The 14,902-nt window shown below is 38.6% G+C and overlaps 1 protein-coding gene across 2 annotated transcripts in view; it reads left to right on the top strand.

Annotated features, from left to right (window-relative positions):
* LOC121648922 (tetratricopeptide repeat protein 28-like) overlaps positions 1–14,902 on the top strand; it is a 190,354-nt gene that overhangs the window by 47,224 nt on the left and 128,228 nt on the right. The gene's annotated exons all lie outside the window — the stretch shown is intronic.

Raw genomic sequence — 14,902 nt, 5'->3', positions numbered from 1 at the left:
ATCACACCTCTCAATTAAAGCCCTGCTGCCAGTTGGTACCTTTGATTTTATCGCAGTGTTAATAAATTTTGTGTCAATGATAATGAGTACATAATCCAGTGTTATTACAGTCTGGTTATGGGTTATGTTTAAGTGTGGGTTATGAAGCCCAGACGGTGATTTATATTCTGTTGTACAGGTGGTGGATTTATCTTGGCAGTGTAACTGATGAAACACACTCAAATCCTTAAAAATTTAAAATAGGCTATTACTGGATCTAGTTCTTTACTAAGGGAAGTATGATTTCTGATCTTACAAGTCTTTTTGATTCAGTATTTATATAACCCAGCATTAGGAAAACACACACTTTAAGACACTTACAAACTGCCCTTTGAGAATATTTTTGACATTTTTCATGTTTTGTGACTATGTTCTTGTCTTGTATATAGCTTTCATTTAGTTTACAAAATATGGGATTGTTTGCTCTTTTGCATTACATCATTTTGCTTATCTCCTAACGGACCACACACTGTGTCTTGTGTGTGTGATGAAAGACAATAGATGATTGATCCTCACAGTGCATCCACACATCTGCTATGCTCCCCAGGGGGGAGTTTTGAGGGCTGCCCAGCCCCTTTTAGAGGTACTGGGGTGTGGGAAGCTGCAGCTGGGACGCAGTGTGGAAACTGCAGCTCTTAAGCACAGCTTTCCCCAGCATTACATCATCTTTTGGCCTTTTTCTCCAACCACATCAAACAGCTCTCAGGAGAAGCCTGCTTACAGAAAGGGCCAATCATTCTCAGGGCCTGTGGTTCCCCTGAAATCATGATCTACTAGTATTCATGTTCTGGCACCTGTGAACTGTAAAAGTGACCAAAATGTATTTGATGATTGAGAATTTTAAGATAGGAAGTTTCCCAAAGTTATTTGAAGTCAACATCTGGATAAAAACACCAACAGGGTGACTTTAGCACTGCACCAAATTGTCTAGTCATTTTTTTTTACTTTACATAAGCATGAGCATATACAATCTATTTAGTACTTTTCAAGATGAAGCATACATTTTTGTACAGTGCTTTGTATTATAAACTGCTGTGGACTACATACATGTGTAGAGCTTCATGCTTGTTTATGTACTGATTTTATTTAGGACCAAAATTAGAAAAACTAGAGCTCTTGTTTGTGTTGTTTCTCACCAGAGCTTGTCTCAGTCAAATAGCAACATGAGGACTGAAAAATTGGGTCAATACCATATTGACAAAAGAAATTGCAGTTTCTTGAATGGTCACTGGTTCCAGAATCTATAAGAAGTCTTACAGTTAAAATTTCTAACTTTAAAAGAGCAAGACACATTTAAAGTCTAATAGAAAATGTTAATTCTATAAGTTTGCACAATTCACCTTTTAAATTTAGTTAGGACTTAAATCATTCATTATTAAGATATGCCTGCTTTGTACGACAGGGCAGTACCCAGTGGACTTTTATAGTCATGACTTGTCAGCCAGATCTGTCCCCTGCACATCACCGCTGGCTGTAAAACTTCAAGATGATGACTAACCACTGGGTAACACAATGGTGAGTCCATCTTCTGTATGTTGTAGGGTTACGAATGACCCTCAGTAGTGGCTTCAGGTTTAAATAAACTGCTTGTTGGATCATTTGGGGTCTAAAATCCTTTTGCCACTTTCTGACATCAAGAAATGGAGTTCTGCCTGGCATATGAAAGGAGGGACTGACACTGGGTGCCTTTATCATGCTCAGGCTCCTGCATCATTTTGTGTGACAGAAAATAAGAAAAGATAAAGCCCTGCAAAAGCTGCAGATTTCTTTAAAGGAGATGAGGATGGCAGTTTAATAAGTGTGACCACTCACACAAATGACTTTGGTTTTTAGATGTGACATGGCAACACATCTTACAAACAGACGGATCCCATAGCACAGCCTCTTATGTTATTAGTTATTTTGTTTGTTTTTTTTTGTTTTTTGTCAGGCAACAGTGCTTTTATTCAGCGCCATCGCTGAGCTGTTTATGGTCACTCTTCACTTCACTCCATCTGACTTGCATTTGATCATAAATCCACATCCTATAATGTAATTTAATTCAATTAATTATACATTTAGCACATAAGCAACTGTCACAGTAAACATGCATGTAAATACCGAATTTCTATTGGGTGCCTGTCAAAATGACAATTTAAATAATCTGACATAAGGGCATGTGGATGTATTCACACATTTCAGTCAGGTGATGATAGAGATGTGATGTTATAAATGTTAAATCAAGTCATATGAAGTGTTGAGTCACAGAGACGCGTGTCAGCGCCGAGCCCTACTATCTGTTTCTGGTCAGGCTGTACTGTATATACTACAGGGATATTATTGGGGACTGTGGGAAGCGCCGGGTGTTGATGGATGAGGACCAAGCGAGAGAAGGACGAGGCATGAAATAGAATGAGGATGAAGGACAGAGAAGTCCTGGCCAGCCTGGGGAGGGGGGAGGAGAGTGTGAGACAGAGATGGAGAGACTGAGAGTCTAGGAAGAATGAGGGTCAGAGAGAAACTAACCTACTATCAAAATTGCTGATTTTGCTCCTCTGTGCTGCACTGTGGCTTCTCGCTTAAATTTGCATTTACTCAGACAATATCAGGTGAGTGTATAAGGTGAGTATTCTTCTTCAGTTGTCAGACCTGTGAAGGTCAACATTTTAAGTGAAGAAGATCTACAAAGGAAAAAAATGGCTCAATGACTTTTTTGCCTTTAAAATCCTTTACTCCATCCTGGAAGAAGTTTGATTTTGTCAAAACCAGAATATTAAGGCCATGTAATTTTTTTTGAGATTGTTGTTTTTTTCATGTATTTCAGAACCTTGGTTCAAGATTACATTTGTTCTCTTACTCTACAGACTTCTACTTGCCCTCTGACTGAATATTAAGGCTTGAATTCAGATTGAAAGGTAATGGACAAATGGACAGTGTTTATATCACATTTTGTGAGGTCTTTCATTACGTGAGAAAATGCTGCTAGAGAAAATGGAATATAATTTGATTATTTGATCACAATCAGCAAATTAAGAGACCATGTTTTTCTTTATAGCCTGCTCCAATTTGAATACTTCCTTCAGTGTCATGCTCTCCAACACCGCAAAAGGACCGAGGCTGAGGATAAAGAAGATGATGTCACACTGAAATAGAAAAACTCAGCAGGTGGTGTGATTGGCCATTATTTTTTCCATCTTATTTCAAGACTTTATCAACATCCGTATTCTTCACAGTGTTATAAGAATGTAAATGTAATTACTTTACCCATCACGTTGAAGCTTGAGTATAAACCTCTCTTTTGTGTTTTTTTCCCCAACTTAATTTCTAATGACCTTCCACTTGGTCATCTATACTGGAAGCCCTGCTGTGGATCTGTGATTTACTGCTGAATTGTGGGTAAATGAAGCTTTCGTTCCGGCTGTGAGCTGACATGATCTGTTTGAGAAATTTGAGATTTTATTCATGCACACATGCCTACATAAAGTACCCCCCCCCCCCCCCCCCCCCCCCCCCCCCCACACACACACACACACACACACAGTACGGGAATAGACAGACAGATTCATCAGTCATTGAGTCACGCTGAGGGTGGCAGCTAAAAGGAAGCAATGTCCTTTCTCTCTTACAGTCCGTCTATTACCCTCTCTCTCATCCATTAGTTTATCTGTCTCTCCTCATCCCTCCTCTGTTGTACAGCCACTGTCTCTCTTTCTGATCATTCTAGTGTGGCCTGACCTTCCTTGGCTTGTCTTCCTGTCTTCCTCGGGCCTGTAGGGGAGAGAGGCTGGCTGTTAGCAGGCTAGCCAGATGGCCCGGTCTAGCCTGGGACTGCAGCAAAACCCACCAGCCAAACTAGTAGCAGACAGGAGCACTGTGGGGAGCAGTTTCACCACCACTGCTGCTCCTCCCATGGTCAAAAATGCTAATTAGTCATCTCTAGACAGGTGAACGGATGGTCCGTGATTTAATATTACAGCTCTAGTCTGGATTTAGAGTAATTTTGTCACAGGTGATACTGTCTTTTAACAATCACGTGTTGACAGGAGGCTAAGATGAAGAGAGATGAAGATGATTCAAGTAGAAAAGTCAAACTGATGACAAGGTGGTTTGACAGCAGGAAAGGAAGCTGGTGGGACAGAGAGGCAGCATGTGTGAAGATTTTGATAGGAAATGACTTGAGTGTTCCTATCCTTGGAGTTGAGTCAAGCCCCCTACGACTTTCTGCTTCTGCTACACCAGATGCCGTGCATCGACTTGATTCGTATCAGTAACATAAATCTGCTTTATTTTTTATGATTTATTTGCTATAACTTGTATGAGGCTGTCCCCATAGCCACTCATTCATGGACCATCTCAAACCATAATGTGTGTTTTACATAAACCTTATTTCAAAGAGGGACTGGGAGAACAGCTGTTTGACTCAGACTCTTTCAAAACACTCCCTGCATGCAAATGAACTTCTCTTGCTGATAATTCAGAGCAGGGTCTGTTATCTGAGTGGTCATGTTGTTGGACAACTAATCCTGGTAGGGCAGCAACAACTGTTCTCATGTAAGCGAGCTCTCTGTATTTCCGCCTGCAAGTCAGGTGTCGAGATAAAAGAGAGGCCTGCCTGTGCTACATTGCTAATTTAAGGGATTATCACCTGGTCTACCAATGCACATTAATCCTAATCCTGCTTTAACCCCTTTGATCTGAAGTCAGAGTGATTTAAGGAGTGGACTGACCTAATCCCTTCACAGCAACCACCAGAAACTACAGATGCTTGACGGAGCAGTCGCTTTAAGATACACTACCTACTGCACTAAATATAACAAGTTGTGTTTTTACAATTCTCTTTGTTACTCTGTGTAGGGATGAGTTATTACCGAATCCTTTTGTGCATCACTCCTTCCTTCCACATCAAGAGTGTTAATTCCCTTCTGATGGGCTCTCACAGGATTGGATTAGCAAAGGCAGGAAAAACTGTCATTTGGCATAATAAGTCTTGAGTATTAGGGTGTGATCATTGATGAAAAAATGTTGAAGCAAATCCACCAGTAATTTGTTTAATCTGGCTCTAAAAACAGTTGTACTCTTATACAAATCTGCATTTCAACAACTACTCCTACAGCCACAAAGAAGCATGGAGGTAGTTATATATTTACAGTCATTTACTATTAATTATTGTCTGTTCAAAAGATCATCTGTCGTAAATTGCTGCTTTAATGCTTTAATGCGCTTATTATGATTACCAGATTGTGGCGTGTGACTAAGTGTGCGTGTGCGTGTGTGTGGGTGTGTAACACATGGATACATTTGATATGAGAGGGAAAGGAAACAGACTGTGGGAGAATTTAGATAGACGCTGTGTGGTGATGACGGTGGGAAGAAAGGTAATTGAAAAAGAGAGGCACAAGTTTGGTTTTGGGGTTTTCTAAATGAGGGAGCAGAGGTGGGCGGGTCTAACCACAGCGTGCTTTTTTTGTTCGTGTGTGCCTGTTTGTGGAAACGGATAGACACAAACACATCTGAGTACATTGTCCTTTTCCATCTCTATGTTTAGCGTATTAGACTGAGGAGGACCACACAGGATCTCTGCCTCATGCGTTGAAGTATGTGGCAGCGCTGTTATTATTGATCCTGCTGCAGACGTCAAACCCCAGCGCCTATGTAACTGCTAGTCTGATTGAAACAATATGCTGGAGCCTGTTTCATCCATGTCCAAAACCACTGAATTATTAAACACAACTCTGAAGCAAAGGTCTCTGGCTTTGCTTAATGTCGTAACACAATCTACTGTTGAGCGCCTCCAGGGGATAAACAAGCCTTTTTTCATTAGCGTGATTGGAAGAAGAAAAAGAAAGTACAGAAATTTAGGAGATGGAACTTAAGAGAATAAAAAATATTATAATCATATGCGTTAATCACACTTGATGATGTGAAGAATCACTGATTAAACTACAAGAACAAAAAAAAAAAAAGCTTTTGGTGGTGTTTTTCATAATTACAATCAATTTCTCTGTGAGGCTAAAGTGGGTTCTTTGGATACATTGGGATGCAATGAAAACATTTACTCTCCAGAGGCCTTGAAAATTGTTTATGAATGGGTGCATGGATGTTCTGTAGATGTAAGCCATTTAATGACTTCAACCCACAAGACTCAAATTAAAGCAATTCACACATGGAAAGGCCTGGATTATTTTTCCATCAACTGTCAAACCATCTCTTTATTGTTTAGCTTCAATACGTAATTTTTCTTTTTTTTTTTTTTTTTTTTTTTTTTCAATTTTTGAAGTGGGGTTGTGTGTAGTAATTATAAGTAGTGTCTTACCTGCACTAGAAAGTGGTCAGAGCACTCCAAAGGATGAGCTAAAGATAAAACTACTCAGATCAGGATTATTTTTCATTGCATCAAACAGCTCAAATATCAATCAAGCTTCATATATTTTCATTGGGTCTGTGAACAGATGGCCAAGTTGGGCCAAAATGCTCATTCTAGATACCTTGCTTAAACTGTCTATACCAAAACCTCTATATTAGCTTCTGTTTGACTGTAACGCAGTTGGGTTTTGCAGAGACAATGTTTACATATTGTACTATGATTTAATAGAGTATTAGCATTACATCATCACCATTTCAAAGGAATTTTCATATTCATCCTGACAGTGGTTGTTTCCTTTTCCTTTGTTTTGTTGGATCAGACAGTTGGATGAGACAACTGTTTATTGAAACTTAAGATTTCATAAATAACGCATTAACAGCGGTAACTAATTTATGTAATTAATTGTGTTAATATTTTTAACGCATGCGTAGGATCCGCCATTAATGATGGCGAGACATGGAGGTGTCAATGGAATCGGCTGGCTCTGTGCATGGATTTTCCTGGTGAGAGGGTTCAACAATCACATTTCCCACATTTAAACAAACCAACAACTTTACACGTAGTTTTGCACAAACGTCACTGCTCTGGTTGTCTCTGTGTCTGCCTAGCGCAGCCACCTCCTCTCCCCCCTCCCTCTCCTGTTGTGAATCATGATGGCTGTCGGTGATCAGCTGATCGGCTTTTCTGTCGCTAGCACAGTCTCTCTTGTTGCGTTTGTTTAGCATTTAGCTGAGAAGATGGAAACTAACAGTTTATGGTTCACATTGGCAAGTATTTACCCAAAAGTATTGTTTTTGGATGCTCTAGCAATAGCAAACTAAATTTATCAGTCTCATGTCAGTCAGAACCATGTCACTGTCACATGAAGAATGAAAAATGTTGATAATAGACTATTTCAATTACATAATGTTTGCCTTTATTTCCTATTACTTTTCAGAACTAATGAGGTTTGCTAGTAAAACAGCTGTAAAATCTACTAGTCATCCGACAGCCATGCACACATCTATGAAGATAGATCAGGTTCAGATTGCTAGTAAGAGTGAAAAAGTAAAAGTAAACAAGGGGGTGTCTTCTCTAAATCCTTGGTACTGTGCAGATATTGGAGACAAAGGTCTGATAATTTATGGGCCATAAATGTGATGAGAGAAACTATGAACAGGCTCAAAAATATAAATCAGAACAGGATTCTTTTATAAGAAAGTAGCTGACAGGTGGTAGAAAGGATTTATACTTCAGATATGCAGAAGAAGGTCTAGAAAAATTTTGATAAGAGGCCAGGGGGCACAAATGAGATATATTTTTTATGGTCTTGATTTTATGTAATATTAAAATGATTATTTAACTAAAGTGCTCATCTAATGTAAGAAAGCAAAGAAAAACCCAAGTGAGTGCTTGCTTGCTCTTTCTGTTGATAGAATGTAGAAAAAAAAATGGATATATTTAAGGCATAGTTGCGAAGGGTGATTAGTCATGATTAATCATGATTAATTAATTCGTAAGTTGTGATTAATCTGATTAAGATTTTTAATTATTTGACAGCCCTAATAAATACTAACCCCCCATCCAAACCTAAAGGGTTGCCGCATCTTAACAAATCTCCTTTTACTATGACTCGAAACATAGATCTTGGGTGGGTTTGCAAATTTTAAGCAGAGGCCTAAAAATAGCCCCATGGCTCTGGGGGGTAAGGAAATGATATATTGAGGATTTTTGCTCCTTGTCATTTCTGCATAGGACAGTTAAATGGATCAGGTCCAGCTAATACAGTCCATATTTCCACACGATGTTGCAGAATGTTTTGGGTTGCTACATGAATGCACAACAGCTAAGAAATTTTAGTGATGAAGTTAACTTTACTTTTAGCTTTTTTTCACAACGATTATACATACAGGCCTATAGTCTCCAAAAAAAAAAAATATATATATATATATATATGTAAAAAAGCACTCTTAAAAAACACATATACACACACACACACAAAAAAACAAAGCATAACTTTGTTTTTGGACACCTGATGATAAAAATTCTAAATGTGAGGCTGGAAAACTATCAGGAACTTCATAAATAAGTAGGATAAATGGATTTATCTTTTATTTTGTTTAAGAAACTGTGTGGGTGTCAGGGGGACTGCTCTCAAGTTGTTTCAATCTTGCCTGACACCATCTCATTCTGTTCCTTTGCACTGTGGAGTCCCCCAGGGTTCTATCCTTTTCCCTGTACTTTCTCCCACTCAGGGAGATTTTTAGAAAACATGGCATGTCTTTTCTTTTCTATGCTGATGACAGCCAAATTTACATGCCAATCGCCAAGAATAGCCACTATCCCCTGACACCCCCACTCGACTGTCTAAGTGATGTCAAGGCTTGATTAGCTCAAAATTTTTTAAAACTGAACGAGAGAAAGATCATGCTATTTGGAAATGCCCTCTTTGACTTGGGACCCCTCCAAAATTCTGTGTGTCCCAAAGGCACCAGCCTTGGCGTCACCATGGATGGTGATTTTAAACTTGACAAACAGGCCAATGCTATTTTTATCACCTTCATCTTTTATCAACAGTGAAATCTTTTTTTTTATCTTTTAATCTTTTTAAACCGGTAGTCCATGCTTTTCTTTCTTCTCGTCTGGACTACTGCAGCGCTCTTTACTCAGGCATCTGCAATAACACACTGTTAACGCTGTTTGCAGTTAGTCCAGAACTCCATGGCACGACTTTTAACTGGGGCCAGAAAATACGAACATATCACTTCTATTTCAGCTTCTTTGTACTGGCTGGCTGTACATTTTACAATTGATTTTAAGATATTATTGTTTGTATTTAAAGCTTTAAATGAACCAGTCCCAGCTCGTGGTGCCTAAGTAGAGACTTAAACTAGAGGGAACGGGGCCTTCTCTGACACTGAACGTTTTGAAAATAACAGGAAGTGATGTCACCTTGTACTAATGTACTCCAAAATAAATCTGATAAATGACTGTAGAAAACAATCTTTCGAATTTTCTTAGTCAACAATGAAACATATATGTAGTGTGAAAACACACTAGTGTGAGTATATATTCATTTTACGCATGGTATTGTTGGTCTGCGCTGTTACCCAGCTTGGCTGGGAATCATTTAAAACAAAATCTAAAGAGTTTTATTTTCCTGGTTAAATAAATTTTCCTTGTCCTTGGTCGGAAGTTTCCTGTTGCTGGACAGTGCTGGTGTTTGCCTCCGTCATGAAGGCCATGGATCATGATGCATGGCCTTCACTAATGTTTTCATTTAAGATGTTGATGTTCTCACATTAGAGACTTCTGTCACAACGCCCTGTAACAAGGTGTTTACTTTAGTCAATCAGCTTTTAAGAGAAAATGGAAGATAATGTGCAGCTCTGCAACCTTCATACCGAGCGACGATTTAGACATTAGGTCACCTTGGACTTTGTAGTGTGGGACTCTTTATAAAATTATTGATTGAGCAGTGACTAAAACTATATGAATATCTGCGTGTTCAGTCAGATAGTCTTTATTTTATGAGATTCAATTTATTTTTGTGTGGTTGTTCACATTATAATTCAAATGTGATCACTATCAGACTGCAGTGTGAAATATTTACAGCCCTGAAGTGACTTAGAAGACATGATGTAACACATAACACACTGTGTTCTCAGAAGTAACATCTAAACTTGCCACATCCCACCTCCTCATAGAATTGTGATATCTGACCCACTTCAATGATATAAAAGTTAGATAAAATATGACATGACCGATCAGACTGAGGTTGCATTGCAAAATACCAGATATGTATCTAATTGAGGACCATAAATGAAATTAACCAAGGTCTGATTTGAAAATAAAATCAGATTTTTGTTGTCCATAAAGTAATACAAAAATCAGATGTTGGTCATATATGAGCAAAAAACATTGGATATGGACCACTTATGACAAGTTTGAATGTAGCCACAGCGACATCCATGATAAAGCTGATTCTCTAAAACACAAGTGAAAGGAGCCACAATGCTTCCTGTATCCTTTAAGAAACATGGGACAATCCTTTTTGATGAGTTTAAGCAGCATGATCTCTTTTAATTTAGTCTTTTTCCTGAAATCTTGATTATAAAGTAATATTTGAGATTATATCCTATTATACTAATGAAGCATACGCTCAACAACGTGCAACAACTGAGTTAGATTGTATCAGTATCTAAAGTGCTTTTTATAGAATAATTATTGAATTATTGTGGTTGGATTCTCATTGAAGCACAGTTTTCTCTTCCTAAAACCTAACAAATTTTGCTATTATCCCTCAAGCTCACAATGTTTCCAAGAAGAAAAAGAAAAAGACAATAACATTTTTTTTCTATTTGACAATATCCATGATGTTGCTTTTATTCTTCCCATGTTATATCATGTCCTGCAGTCTGCTCCCTACTTGGTGGATGGTGGTACGTGGACAACTTTATTTTCATAGTTGCAATAGTAGCCGGTGAGTAAAGATTGGGAAACATCTACAGCAGTTTCCGTTTTGATGACCCGTCCAGCTGTGCTGAACTACTCCCTTTAGCTCTGTAACAACATCACACAACTTCCTCCCTTTCTCCCAACAGCTGCTAGACGGCTTTGTCACATGAAGGTAAACAAACACTGTCTTCTACTCAACTGGAATGAATCCCGCTTTTGGCTGTTTTTTTCCCCCCTTTTCGTACACACTTGGTCACTTCTTATGCTGAAAAATTGCCTTCAGTAAGCCTGCAGTAAATTTATCACATTCCACTACCACCACCACAAGAATCAAAGCCAGGTTTGTGCATTGGTTAGCAATGTTTTGCCCCACTCCACCTGTGTCACCCACTGTAATCTGATTTCATGTGATTTGCAGTGCTGGTTTTCAGTCTCAGTGTTGCTGAATTTGATGTGACATGAAATAAGATGATCTGCTTGCAGTGCAAATTGCTGAGCGTGCACCCTGCTGACCAACAGAGGCTGAAATGATAGAGCTGTAGGAAAATATAAAATAGATTTTTTACACTTGAGGGCACAGTTTCTGTCATTCAAATGTAACCCATCTCACTGAAGTGTTTATTAAATTGTATTGTGAGGACTGACTTTGCCAACTAAAGATTGCCTTGATGCTCTCATCCTTCTGTGAGTGTTTTGCCTTCACTCTGCTCTACCATGAATCTTCTCTGAAGATGAAACATTGTCCCCCCTGTGGACCAAACCCAGCAAACAAATACGATTTGGAATGGTTTTCAGTGCCCGTAACAGTAGCCTTTGCTCAGGGCACATTGGGTGGTCAGTGCATATGACCTTCTCATAGTGGGGCTCCATAACCCCCATCCATCCCTATTAGAGGACACTTATCAGGGGCGGCAGCCAGAGTGATACACTCTCAGCTGGGCTTCCATGAAGAAAACACTGTAGAGTGCAAGGAACGATCCCCTTGGTTCATTGAGGTGTGCATGTGTGTAGTTCTTCTTTGCGGATAGGACTCTGTGACTCTGAGATATGCACTGGCTCATTAATTAGAGGCTCTCATTATCCCCCCTCAGGCTCCAGACACTTAATCAACACCAAGCCCCAATGAAGACACAAGCATACATGCACTTACACACTCTCCCACACACAAACACTCACTCATGCTCACCCATCTCACATATTCCAGAGCAGGCTAAATTCTGACACATCATCTCCCAATACAGCTCTGTAAAAACAGGTGAATGAATGAATGCTGATGAGGGTTATTTGTTGTCAGGGATGTACAGCACAACAGAGTGCTGGGTGTCATTGCTGTTTAACACTTTCATTGTTATAATGTTGTTAAGCATTTCCAAACCAATTAATCCAGCTGCCATGAGCGTCCGTGGAAGCAATCTATCAAATATTGTAAGTAATATTCCTATATAATGAATTTTGATTTTGGAAATAAAGTTAATTACTATTCAAGGCTTACTTATTTATTAATTATGGATTTCTGTGGTTTCTTTCTCATATCTGTGTGATATATTTTTCTATCTCCTACACAAACATGAACCTTACAGAATACCAGGTAGTCTGATACTGTGTACTGTCACAGGTGTGTGCCTTTTACTATGTAAATATATCTGTACATTTGGCACAAGGTGTACGTGTCCTTGTGTTTGTGCAGTGGAGTTTATTGCCTTCAGAATCAAGTCCTTGTAATTAAAAGGCTGTTGTTCTCTAAACAGGGTACAGAGAGTGCTCAGAGACACCTCAGAGTCATGACTTCAGAGCAATAGTCTGTTTGGTAATAAATTACCCTCAGACATTTGGAGAGCTTTTGGAGTGCAACTCTTTTTTTTTAACCTTTTTGACAGCTTTCATTTCTTACCCAAACAGCACAGATGATGCATCCATTACATAATGTGTGCTAATAAACAGTAAAGCAGACAAATGGATGCAATCAAATGTGCCAATGTTCAATAATGCATGATGGTTTGTTGAAGGTTTCTTGAAGGTCTAGTATTTGACTATCTTAAGTAAAACCGATTTACTCAATACATGCAAATAAGGACTCCTTGATCTCTAACTACCTTTGTTTATTTCAATTAAAAAAAGAGTTGTAGGACATTGTACTAGAAATATTATGATTAACTGAATCAGAGGCACTGCTTCCCTAAACATTACTCAATGATGTTGTTTTGGCACGTGAGTGACACATTGGTTGTGATTGTGATGAATCCAGCTTTGTTTTAATGCAGCTGTGTAACTTACTGTAAGTCAAAAGCTAACTTTATAGCACAGGCTCACTTGCCAAGCTTTGATCAAAACCTACAGAACAGACATTTTTGAGGGTGTGATTGGCAAGAACAAGAAAAGGAAGCACAAACTTTTAAACAGCTCCAAGTTGTGGAAAATGAAAAAGGGGGTTTCTGTTTCTCTATGAAGGCTGGAGTCTGATTTCCTGTGCGGCTGTGATTGGGAAAGCAGAGGCACGCACAGGGAGCCCGCTGCTGTATGGAGATGCCAGATGACAGGCTTCACTATGAAGAGGCTGCTGCTGAACAGCACACTGGAGAGGCCTTTGATTGGTCCTCAAAATGCCTTTTACCAAAACAACCTCCTGTGTAAATCTATTTTAGATGTTGGTATTTCAATGTCCGAGTTAGAGTGTGTGTTTAAAAAAGACCTAGGCTTTCCTACGTGATTTGTAAATTATAACTGGAACCTTTACATCGGTGACCGTAGGAATAAAAGCAATATAATACAGTGATCTGATTAAAAATATGAAAACTGTCACATATGAAACTATGAGAACCCTCTCCTCTGTGTGTTTTGATCACAGTGTCAGCTGTGGGTATGGCGGTACTGCCAAACTTTTTGTTCATGTTCATCCATGTGTATCACCAAGTGGACTCCCAGTGCACAGCAGGAGTTTGTCCATAAGGCCATATGTCAGCTTGTCCCCTCCTCCTATTTGTCTTTTGTCATCTGGGTGACCCCAGGATGCACTGTGGACCACATTGACCCCTAAGGGAATCCAGGTTATTGACCAGCTCACAGCTCCATAGAGTCCATCACCTAAACCAATTTAAATAGCAAGCCAATTGTTAAAGCTTTGATATCGACCAGTTCCTTAATTCACTTTTCATTCATTATGAGATAATAGCTCATGCATGTAACTGTAGCTTACCATATATGTTACTGTAGTAATACGGACACAGTTTCACTGATTTATTCTCTTTTTTTATTATTATTTTTCTTTAGCAGCTGAGTTTTAGCAGCAGTAGATCTACTTTAACTGCCAATAGTTGTCCAACTTTAAAACTACTTTCATGCACAGAATGAGTGATGAGAGGGTTTATTGTTACCAATTCAACCATAACTCTTCTTTCAGTACTGTTAAGCCCACTAAGAGGCTGGTTTTGTAAGTGTGTCAGAGCAACAGCCAAACAATGTGTAATAAAAATCTCTAGCAATGTTATGCATCTGATGGCAATGTTCTGTAAAATATTGCACAGTATACTGTATGTGACAGCTGCTCTCAGCAGTGAGAAACAGGGAAAAAGTATACACAGTAAATTAGCTTTATAGGTGTCTCCAGGATCCAAGGTCCATTCCTTTTTGAAATGTGCCTTTTATACATGAATTCAATCACTATAAAACAATATTAATAATCATAATAATAATAACCAAGGGCAGTAGCTTCTGTTGATAGAGATCAAGGCAACATGGTGCAGCAGAGTGTGGTGTTATATAAATCTCTTTAACTCATTAAAACCCACTTAAACCATGAGAAACTTGTACAATGTAGGATTTATGAACCTGTTGAGCATATGTAATGTAAGCTTCCTATCTGTCTTAAAATATAGTTATTTTTTTGTTATTTTATTTAACTAGGAAATTAAACCCATAAGATTTTAAGTCTCTTTTAAAGTCAAGACAGGCAACAGCTAAGATCAGCAGTATTTACAATACACACATATTATACATAGTATTTTTTACACAATATAATATCGAAATCACCACAAATATAAAATGTAGCGCATTGATTGCAATGTATAGATTGTAGTCAAACCTGTA

This window comes from Melanotaenia boesemani, chromosome 11 (genome assembly GCF_017639745.1).
Source record: "Melanotaenia boesemani isolate fMelBoe1 chromosome 11, fMelBoe1.pri, whole genome shotgun sequence".
In the NCBI taxonomy this organism is placed as follows: Eukaryota; Metazoa; Chordata; class Actinopteri; order Atheriniformes; family Melanotaeniidae; genus Melanotaenia; species Melanotaenia boesemani.
The sequence above is the reverse complement of the archived record's forward strand: the minus strand, read 5'-3'. Positions and strand labels throughout refer to the sequence as shown.